At 37.2% G+C, this 12,500-nt stretch overlaps 1 long non-coding RNA gene across 1 annotated transcript in view; it reads left to right on the plus strand.

The window, feature by feature from the left end:
- The window catches only part of LOC118763486, a 21,961-nt gene that overhangs the window by 998 nt on the left and 8,463 nt on the right, over positions 1-12,500 (plus strand). The window contains exon 2 of the long non-coding RNA XR_004999244.1: positions 9,991-9,997. This is a non-coding gene — a long non-coding RNA (uncharacterized LOC118763486). The remainder of the gene's footprint in view (positions 1-9,990; positions 9,998-12,500) is intronic.

The raw sequence follows: 12,500 nt of genomic DNA on the forward strand, positions 1-12,500 counted from the left end.
TTCATTCCATGTTCAAGCTCCCTCTAAACCTCGCAATGAAAGAATCTCAAGTGTGCAACATTTCCAAAAACTCTGCAATGACAACAGTTCTTCAACAAACTTGCCTCGTCGTTTGGGATGAGTGCACTATGTCACATCGTGGAGCTCTAGAGGTACTTGACCGTACCTTTCAAGACATAAAAAATGCAATACCACGCTCATGGGAGGAGTAACAGTTATTCTTGTAGGAGATTTTCGTCAAACATCGCCAGTTATCCCCAAAGGATCATATGCTGATAAGCTCAACGCATACTTAAAAAATCGTACCTTTGAAGTCATGTGACAAACCTTCATCTTACAAGCAATATCAGAGTGATCGTCCGAGCTCCTTAAGATTGGAAATGGGATATTAACATTCAACTCAAGACTTCAAGTACATGATAGATGCGATCAAATGATACTTTCTCTTAAGGATCTAATAGATAAAGGATTTCCTAATTTATCTGTCAAGTACATCGATGTAAACTGGGTATCTGAAAGAGCTATACTGGCTCCAACTAATGAAATTGTTGATAAACTCAATCATGAACTTCTTTAGAAATTAATAGACACATCAGAAATGACTTTTTAATCAATTGACAACGGTCGATCAATAACCTTTTGAATTTCTGAACACATTTAAACCTACTGGGATGCCACCACATAAATTGACACTAAAACTGGGTGCACCTATTATGTTGCTTAGGAACCTTTACCCATCTCACCTGTGTAATGAAACACACTTAATTGTTACTTCCATGAAGCCCCATGTCCTAGAGGTAAACATTTATAACAGGTAGTCACAAAGGTGAAAATGTCTTTATTCCAAAAATTCCTCTCATACCTAAAGATGTTCCGTTTGAATTTAAGACAATCCAGTTTCCAGTGAAACTAAATTTTGGTATTTTAGTTAACAGGGTCAATTCCTCAAGGTAATTGGGCTTGATCTCTCTACTACATGCTTCTGTTATGGACAACTCTATGTTGTTTGCTCGCGAGTTGGAAGCAGCAACAATTTATTCATTTCGACACCAACAAAAAATTACACAATGAAGATTGCTTACGCTGAGGTGCTTCAACATTGACAGATTTTCAGTTCGAAATCCGATTATCATTACAATTGCGGTATATTTTAATAGAATATAGATATTTTGAAATAATTATGAGAATATATCTTTATATATATTGTTTACTAATCTGAATAAGTACAGCAGTAACCCGAGCAACGCCGGGTCATTCAGCTAGTATACGTGTGTGTGTTTGTCTGTGTATTTGTGTTTGTTGTGTGTGTGTGTGTGTGTGTGTGTGTGTGTGTGTGTGTGTGTGTGTGCACGTACATAATAACTGCATCCACACACTAAGAGGCATATACAGAAGTATAAATTCATGTGCTTGTTTACAGTGAGGACGGTTAAATAAATTTATATTCACACCATACACGCATGATGTACACACACATACACACACACACACACACACACACACACACATACACACACATATATATACTTGCACACAAGACCCTGTAATATATATGTATGAATATAAACGTATACATATATACACACACCTGCGATTCTTTCTGTAGAACCTTCGCTGAATATGAAGTCATGTAAGGGCAGTTATAAGTACCGCAATGATTTTCACTAATTAACGTAATTAACGGAACACACATGCTTCCTTCCCAATGTCAATCGGCCAAACTTTCACAGTTTTTTGGGGTTTTTTTTTCTTCTTCAGCAGAATCACTTCTTGCAGACAATTATTTTAATTAATTGCTTTTTGGCCTCCAGATTACCAAACACACAAATGCGCACGTAAATACACACACACACACTTGAGCTAGAGGATATACACGTATTTCTGCATGATTATATCCGTGTGTATATCTGGTTGTTCTGTGTGTGTATGTGTGTGTATGTGTGTATAGTTTCATGGGTAAAGGAAGTGAGCTATAACAAATTTTGAATCTTCTCTGCCAATAGTCGTCGGGGCTCAGCTGTTGTCTAACGTTCTAATGACCAAATCAGCTCAAGGACATCATCGTTAGAAATATACCTAAGTAATAAAAGACAAATAATGGGTGATGCTAAAGGTGACAGATTTTCGAAGTGGTCTTCTCATCAGAGTGAAGCAACTACTTAATGGAGATAATTATAACTGTTGTTGTTGTTGCTATTTCTGTTATTGTCGCTGTAACTGTTGTTAAAGCGGTTAAATTCAGGAAAACTATGATCATTCATATCCTCAAACATCTAATTTATTTATGTTTATTTTTGTTTGTTTCTAATATGGGCCTACGTTCGTTCCTCTTCCAAAATAACTGTGTGTCAATTTAGGAAATTTAGCTGCAATTTCTTGCACATTAAGCGACCGTGTAGTGGTTTCCTATTGTTCTCCTCTCTGTCAGTTCAGTAAAAGTAGAGAACTATTTCCATAGTGATATGTTAAGCTCACCTTCGACTGAGTGATATAGTCTCAACAGTTTGAATCACAACACAAAATAAAACCATATTTTATATTATTTTCTACTCTCGGCACAAGGCCCGAAATTTTTAGAGAGGGGACCAGTCGATTAGATCGACACCAGTTCGCAACTAGTACTTAATTTATCGACCCCCGAAAGGATGAAAGGTAAAGTCAACCTCGGCGGAATTTGAACTCACAACGTAACAGCAGACGAAATACCTATTTCGTTACTCCCCAAAGGGGCTAACACAGAGGACAATAAGGACAGACAACGGATTAAGTCATTATATCGACCCGAGTGCGTAATGGTACTTATTTAATCGACCCCGAAAGATTAAAGGCAAAGTCGACCTCGGCTGAATTGAACTTAGAAAGTAGCGGCAGACGAAATACCTATTTCTTTACTACCCACAAGGGGCTAAACACACAGAGAGGACAAATAAGGACAGACAAACGGATTAAGTCGATTATATCGACGCCAGTGCGTAACTGGTACTTATTTAATCGACCCCGAAAGGATGAAAGCAAAGTCGACCTCGGCTGAATTTGAACTTAGAAAGTAGCGGCAGACGAAATACCTATTTCTTTACTACCCACAAGGGGCTAAACACAGAGAGGACAAACAAGGACAGACAAACAGATTAAGTCGATTATATCGACCCCAGTGCGTAACTGGTACTTAATTTATCGATCCCGAAAGGATGAAATGCAAAGTTGGCCTCGGCGGAATTTGAACTCAGAACGTAACGGCAGATGAAATACCGCTAAGCATTTCGCCCGGCGTGCTAACGTTTCTGCCAGCTCACTGCCTTACATTGCCAAGATTATTGACATTCTAGCACGATATAAGCATACTGGGTACTTCGATATTTTGTTTGTGGCGAAACAATTATCTCCTTTAGACCGCTTTTTATTAAATATGATGCTTTCAATTCAGGTCTAACGCTTCAGTTGGTTCCTGTATAAATAGAGAAAAATGACAAATGTTGATCACTTATTTCCATCATATCAAACAAGCTGAATAAATTCATGAATGCATGAAACTTACAGCGATTAATAGGACGTTAATGTTATAATTACTACAGCAGAAAATTGTAATATATTTGACATCGAGTAGCAACGGTAGTGTTTGAAAACAGTTGTAGGTATACTGTTGAAAATAATATAGGACTATAAGATTACAAGAATACAGAAAATATATATAATGTTACAAACAAACATATTTGCCCAAACACAACCTCATTGTTATATGCCGGCAAAAGCATACACACGAGCAAGTGTGGGGAAAGTTTTATATTAATACATCAAAGCATAGGTGTCTGATACTGTAAAATGATTCAGTAGTATAAATTTAATTGAAATAAAGATATTTCGAATTCTGAAATATATAGTTAGCTTTAAGTTCCTGGACATGATATGATATACTAAACGGACGGAGCAGATTAAAATTCTGACAGATTATTGTATATATATTACGTTTATATATTCGTTGTGCAAGATTTTTTATGTGAAGTCGTTTGTTGAAACAGACATTGTTGTATTTCGGAATGGTCATTTTGCCAGTTTAGCCAATAAAAACACACGCACTATATATTTGGTGTTACTTTGCTTAAGTGTTATTTATTTTTTACATTAATCTTAATCTTATTTCGGCCAGAGTTCTTTTGTCACACTCCTGTGACCGCATCAGTGGTCCTTTGTTTTCTTCTTATTTGTGTTTCTCCTTACTAACCGTCAGCCATTTTGTTAGTAAGGAGGGACACAAATAAGAAAGAAGAAAACAAAGGACCACTGATGTGGTCACAGGAGTGTGACAAAAGAACTCTGGCCGAAATAAGATTAAGATTAATGTAAAAAATAAATAACACTGAAGCAAAGTAACACCAAATATATAGTGCGTGTGTTTTTATTGGCTAAACTGGCAAAATGACCATTCCGAAATACAACAATTGTATATATATATATATATATATATATATATATATACACGTGTGTGTGTGTGTGAGAGAGAGAGAGAGAGAGAGGCTAGAGAGATATATTATCCGGGCGGATACCGCGGTGGCTCTCAGTTATGCTCCAGGTTACGGCTAACCACAGCGATTAGTATCTAGCGTCTATGATTTGTCACTCACGCTGTAAATTATCTCAATGGATTATTCCGTGTTCGCTTCTCTGGATGGTAATATTGTCTGGAGTGTATATAAACATTAATTGTAACAATAGAGAATATAGACACTTGTTCATCTTCAAAATTTATTTCCTTTTATTTCATAATTTCCTACAACAGATTTCTATGGTTATTTCGAGCTACACGTGTTTCCACTGTACAGAGTATGGGCCGTTGCACATGCAACCGGACATAATTTTCTGTGTAGCTTCCTTCCGACTCCAGCTAGTCTCAAAGCGAGCTGAACACAGTTAGTTGTTTGTTGGTTGGGGTTCAGGGAGAAGTGAGGGGAGGTTGTTTTGAATCTGAGATCTGATATGTTTGTAAGCTTGCGTGGTTGACCTCGGTTTCGCACCAGTTACTGGCCGAAGTCAGGATTCTATTGAGATCGAGGTTAATGTTACTGTTTTGCCAGACTTCGTTGTGCATTGTAGTAGTTCAAGTGTAGTCCTTGTTTCGTAATTTTTTATTTATTTATTCACAAACTTGCCTGTGGTGGACAGACCCTCAACGCTTTTCTATTTGAACTTTTTGAAAATCAGTGTAAACTGTGAAACAGGTTAAAGCTTTAGATATATTAATAAAAAATATTTTAACTATTCTCAGTGCATTTTCAACTTCAGTTTTTCCTATACTTCTACCCGTGTAGAATAAAATAATTTTATATTATATATATAGGCAAAAATATACAAATAAATTAACGTAGGAGTGGCTGTGTGGTAAGTAGCTTGTTTACCAACCACATGGTTCCGGGTTCAGTCCCACTGCGTGGCACCTCGGTTCAACCAAAGCCTTGTGAGTGGATTTAGTAGTCGGAAGCTGAAAGGACCCCGTCGTATATATGCATATATATAGGTGTGTGTGTGTGTGTGTGTATGTGTGTGTGTGTGTATGTTTGTGTGTCTGTATTTGTACCCCCCAACATTGCTTGACAACGATGCTGGTGTGTTTACGTCACCGTAACTTAGCGGTCGACAAAAGAGACCGATAGAATAAGTACTAAGCTTACAAAGAATAGGTCGTGGAGTGGATTTACTCGACTAAAGGCGGTGCTCCAGCATGGCCGCAGTCAAATGACTGAAACAAGTAAAAGAGTACCGAAATACCAGATTGCTAGAAATATGAGTCAACGCTCCAAACACACAGATTTGCCTATTTAGGTTAAAGTTGCCGGCCACTTTATTATTATTATTGTTATTTTTGATAATGGTGTGTATAATAATAATTTATTATACACACACACACACAAACACGTCTATGTCTCTTTCGATATCGATCTAGCAATCTCCCAAGCCACACATACACACACGCTTTCATACACACACACACACATATACACTCACGCATATACATATATTGTATCATTTAACAACGTCGTTTCAGCATCAGAAGGTGTTCACATTGTGTACCACTTCAGATCGGCATTTCTAAGGCCAAAGTATTGTTTAGCCAGCTGGCTTCTGGCCTCTTCAGTTACGACCACACACTAGAGTTATCCCGTGGTTGCCTAAGAGAAGAGTTTGTTCTACGAGAGCGACGTAGTCATAGGCGTGTATACAATTGTTTGCTCAGGAAAAAAACCCACTTGATGTCATTCCTTGAAGAAGATATTCCGTGGCTGCTGAGTAAACTCAATTAAGAAACAAACATAGTGAATTCCTTTTATAGATCTTATTATCGTCTGTATTTCGATGAATTTCTCTTCTACCCTCCGGCATTGATAACACGTTAAGTTAACCGTATTGTTGTATTGGTAACCGGCTTGACACACGCGCACTGTGATTAAAACAGACACACACACACTTTCACAACAATAAATCTATATGTCACTCTCTTTCTCTCCCTCTTGCTCTTACTCTCTCTCTCTCTCTCTGTATGTATTTATATATGAAACCATATATACACACATATAAACATGTATATGTATGTATGCGCGTGTGTGTGTACATATATATGTATATATATATATGTGTGTGTATAAATATATATATATACGTGTGTGTGCGTATATATATATATAATAAAACAACGTATATATACGTGTGTGCATATATATATATATATATATATATATATAGGCATAGATACACACGTACACACACACACACACATAAATACGGAGAGAGAGAGAGAGAGAGAGAGAAAGGGGAGGGAGAGAAAGAAAGAAAGCTAGAGCTACACAGATATACGTGGTCTGATCAATAAGTATCCGGACTGTTGCCATAGTAACGAAACTAAAACATGTAAAGTAAAGCCACTTGTCAGGAATTGACGTTGAACTCTGCTGTGCATACACACCAAGCTTTAACATTCTAGTTTCACTTCTGCTGTTTACAATAGTGCTTGGAAGGAAGGTGTGTAGCATGTGATCGTCGTATTGACCATGACAGAGAAAGTTGCATAAAGAATCTGCATCAAATTTTGCCAAAAGCTTGGCGATACCTGTTTTCAAACAGTTTTCATCGTTCTGAACACAATCAAGATCTTGTGCAACTGAAACCCGAGTATCTTTTGGTCAGCTGAAAGCAGTTTTGGCACAAACTTGGCAGACACACGGCTCATACTCAAAGCTTCAATGATAATGGACTGAACTGAAGCGTAACTAATCTGCATATCTTGTGATAACTCACGGGAGGTGATTCGACGATTTCCCCTCAATGCTGCGAGTTCATCTGCGAGGTTTTTCTCATTTCTGCTGGTTGCGGGTCTCCCAGAACGTTCGGGAATATCGACATTTTTTCGGCCACCTTGGAAGCATCTGAACCACTCATACATTTGTGTGCGGCTCATACACTTTGCTGCATACACTTTGCTGCATACACTTTCTGCAACTTTGCGTATGCCTCTGAGGAGGTATCTCCATAACAACTTTCTCTACCACTGATCACGCGCTACACACGTTTCTACCAAGCACTGCTGTAAACAGCGGAAGTGAGCTAGAATGTAAAACTTAGTGCGCATGCATATAGAGGAGTTCACGGCTGGAACGCTTTTCTTAATATGTCCACTCTGCCAGGGCTGACATTAGGTTACAGAACAACAATAATCATAACATAAGTAACAACAACAAGAATTTACAGAAACAACAATTTTCCAACACCTCTCAATCAAATATTTCCATTTCTTCGTTTCCACTTTAAAATTTTCTTTCCTCTCCAAACCATTTTCGCTCCATTCCTAGAGATTCCATCCTCATAATGTTATATATACGGTAACGTAGTCTCTCCGGAATATTCTCCTGCTTCCTTTTCCAATTTTCTTATTTTTTCCTTCCTTCCTTCCTTCCCCTTGCTCCTATTTTCTCTTCAGAATTCTTGTTTCCGTTTTCCATCTACTTCCCTACCTTCTAGATCTCCCTATCTATTAACCCTATATCATATTATTCAAATCATTCCATTTCACCCCCACCCCCCACGCAACCCACTAACCAACAATTATGTCCACCACAACCACTTTACAACTTCAAGAGCAAATTTCTTCCTTATTCAATTAATTTTCACAAATGAAAAAAAAAAAAAAAAACACTAAAAAGAACGAAACAAAATCAAGACTCTTCGACCATTCCAACATCACTGCTTATGCCACGATTCTGCTCTAATCCTTCAAATTTTCTTATATTTCTTCAATATTCTCTTTCCTTCTAATTGTAATTGTGGTTACTGAAATTTTTGTCTTTTTGATAGTAATGGTGACGTCGGTGAGGTCCGTGTTGGGAACCTCCTCAATTAGACTGCTCTTAATAACTTTTTAAATATACACATAACCGCACGCATGCGCATGCGCATACACACGCACACGCGTCCGCTCTCTTTCTCATTTGCGCCGTTCACTTTCTCTCTCACACTCAATTTTCCTATAGTTATTTTTTAAGTTAGTTTCGTTTCAACGTCTGTCAAAGTCATGTTACTTATTACAGTCAATCCATCATTCACACAACTATTTCTAACACTTAGCAAATTACATAGAGGAATACACATGTGCGCGCATACACAAACACACGCACATACGCACACACATATATGTATAAGAGAAAGAGAGAGAGAGGCAGACAGACAGACAACCAGACAAACAGATAGATAGATAGATAGATAGATAGATAGATAGATAGATAGATAGATAGATAGATAGATAGATGTTAGTTAGTTAGTTAGTTAATTTGGCTCAAAAGCAAATAGCAAGGCCATGTAGGGAGACATGGAGTTAAGTACAGGGTGGTGTTCATGTAAAGAGTTCAGGCCACTTGAGGTCAAGGGAGACTTTGAACAAAGCGGTCGTCGGCATCTTCACCATCTCGTCTGGCAGCTTGTTCCACGGATTCGCAACCCGGACGGAGAAAGCTCCTCTCCTTCGATTGAGATGAAATCGTCGCAGGTAGAGCTTTTCGGAATGATGTGCTTCTTTATTAGCCACACAGGGCTGCACACAGACGGGACAGATTACAAAGTAGAACTTTTCTTTTTGGGGAGAGAAAAATAAAATTTGGGGTAGGTTTTCGATCAAAAGGGATCGTAAAAGGGAAAGAAAAAAAAAGGAAAGAAAAAAAAGTGATCAATAGGGATCGTGTATTAGACAGATAGATAGATATAAGTTCTTGACATCCAAAGACAGCCGGTCCCACCTAGGCCATGACTTCCGGGTCTGTTGCTAAAGTTTTTGAAATGCCATCTTCAGTGTGGATTGAACTTCAAGCAGTCAGGAGATGCAATATCTTTGAGTTGTTTTGTATGTCTATAGTCTTTATACTAGACATGTTTATTAACGGTGGAGCTAAGGACTATATTCTTTTATTCTTTTAATTGTTTCAGTCATTTGACTGCGGCCATGCTGGAGCACAGCCTTTAGTCGAGCAAATAGGCCCCATGACTTATTCTTTGTAAGCCTAGTACTTATTCTATCGGAGTCTTTTGCTGAACCGCTATGTTACGGGGACATAAACACACCAGCATCAGTTGTCAAGCGATGTTGTGGGGACAATCACAAACACACACACACACACACACACGCACGCACACACACACACATATATATATATTCGACGGGCTTCTTTCGGTTTCCGTCCACAAATCTACTCACAAGGCTATGGTCGGCCCGAGGCAATAGTAGAAGGCACTTGCCCAAGGTGACACGCGGTGTGAATGAACCCGGAACCATGTGGTTGGTAAGCAAACTACTTACTACAGAGTCAATCCTGCGTCTGTGTATATATACATATACATAATATATATATATATATATATATATATATATATATATATATATATATATATATATATAAAGAGAAGAGAGAGAGAGAGAGAGGGAAGGGAGAGGGGAGAGAGGAAGGGAGAGAGAAAGAGATAAGCAGTTCGGCAAAGCAACTGTTGGAATATTACCAGTTATGTACTGGGGTCGATTTGTTCGACTAAACCTTCTCAGGCTGTCTCAACATGGCTACCCATTTTCACCTATTTATTTATTTATTTATATATGTGTGTGTGTGTATTATATATGTATGTGTGTATGTGTAAGAGTCTGTGTGAGTGTGTGTATGTGCCTCGTTGTCCTGTTTGTAACGCAAGACAAAAAACAACAATGACGTCTTAGTTCTAAAGCTTTATCGACTTGTCTCGTAATGCTCTGGTTTATGTAAGAAAAGTCATAGCACCTCATTTATTTTATTTTAAATATCTTCTTTCCTGTATATTTAAGACGAAATACTTCTTTAATGAGAGGCTGAATGTTTCAAAGGTCGCTTGTTCGTCTGTTCATATCAGCCAGAAATATTTCATTTCTTTATATCAACAGCATAATTGTTTTTATCTTGATATTCTTGTTCAGTGTTTCAAGTCTCAATGACAAGTCGTTTCTCTTGTGCAATGTTTAACGGTTTCTTAAGAAAAAAGGTTTGTTTTATTTCGTTATGTAAGTAGATAGGTAGGTAATCTAAAGATTTATCTTCCCCAACTTAGTACTGATACTAATTTTGCCAATCCAGTATATTGGAACTGTAACAAGCTGTAAAAAATTTGGTGAATTCTTAACGTCTATAATGGAAAGAAAAGAATTATTATCACTATTAACAAGGCGATGAGCTGGCAGAATCGTTAGCACGCCGGGAAAAATGTTGCGTGGCATTTCCTCCGTCATTACGTTCTGAGTTCAAATTCCGCCAAGGTCTATTTTGCATTTCATCTTTTTGGGGTCGATAAATTAAGCACCAGCGAAACACTGGGGTCGATTTAATCGACAACTACCCTCCTCCAAAATTTCAAGCATTGTGTTCTTATTATTGGACTCATTGATGGCACGTTTCTTCCGCTACAAGTTCATTATTTGCAAGCACTGAGAAAGAAGAAAAACATGAATTACTGTAGAGTAAGAGTTACTCTACAATCATGGGCAACATATCAGTAAATTATACCCAACCCTGCCTTACAACAACGGTGCAGCATACGTACTTATGCAAATGTACACATACAGACACATACCCATATGCTTGTCTACACACGCACACACACACACATATATATATATAAGCAAAAAGGATATCCAGAGGTAATGCAGTACGATCGTTTCAAGTAACTCCATTTAATTGAACAATACAATCGTTACACCAATTTAAATGCAGAGCAATCCTCAGCTGCATAAAGACAGAATTTAATTAAATTAAAACAAATGGACGCGTATATTTAGTTAAATTCTATGTCTTTGTGCAGCGGAGGATTGCTTTGCCTTTAAATTCATATAATGATTGCATTGATCAATTAAATAGAGTTGCTTGAAACAATCGTACTGCATTACCTCTGGATATCCCTGTTGCTTATTTTGATTTTAATCATCTTATTTTGAAATTGTATGGATGATACTGTACTAAATCTGGTACTAAACTTACATATACAGTCCTGGCAATATAATATGTATATTATATATATATATATATATATATATATATATGCACATACATATATGCATGTATATATACATGCATACATGTAACAAACGTTCGTTATTGTCGAACGAACGATTGTTACATTTAAAGTTATTTTTTTCTTCTACATCTCTTGCAATATATGTGTGTGTATGTGAGTGTGTATCACGTGATCGACCAGGCCATCGGATGTTGTTATACATCGCTGGTCACAATGCGCTTTGCATCGTTTTTCGCTTACCGATGATGCCAACCCACTGGCTAGGCCAGCATGCCAGCATTCTCTCTAGACGGAAGGCAATCCGTCACAGGGTTACCCATTTATAGGTGAGTGGACTGGAGTAGGGTGAGGGTCGCAGATTGGAAAACACTTCAAAGCGTCGGAAAAAATGCCTTTTTATATTTCTTCCGGTTCTTTACTTAATCCCTCCGCGGTTAATTTCAAGTTCAGGATCAATAAGATAAAATACCTTTCCTGTACTAGGATCTTTGGCATCGAGTAATCTACCGCCTTTCACATCTGGTATTCCTGTACCTTAAATACAAACCGTTATATGTAAGTATGTATGCGTCTATCTATCGATCTATGTATGTATGTATATATGTATGTATGTATTTATCTATCCATCTATCTATCTGTAAATGTATCGTTCCATCTATGTATCTGTATATATATATATATATATATATATATATCTGTGTGTGTGTGTGTGTATACAAAATAGATAAATAGATAGATGATTGATAGATAGGTAGAAATATGCATGCACACATACATACATACTCACATAAATACATACATGTTTACATATATATATATATGTATGTAATTATGTGTCTAATATATATATATATATATATATTATATTATATATTATATATATACATATATACACATACATATATTCACATACATATATATATACATATATATCTATG

Source organism: Octopus sinensis, linkage group LG5, assembly GCF_006345805.1.
Source record: "Octopus sinensis linkage group LG5, ASM634580v1, whole genome shotgun sequence".
In the NCBI taxonomy this organism is placed as follows: domain Eukaryota; kingdom Metazoa; phylum Mollusca; class Cephalopoda; order Octopoda; family Octopodidae; genus Octopus; species Octopus sinensis.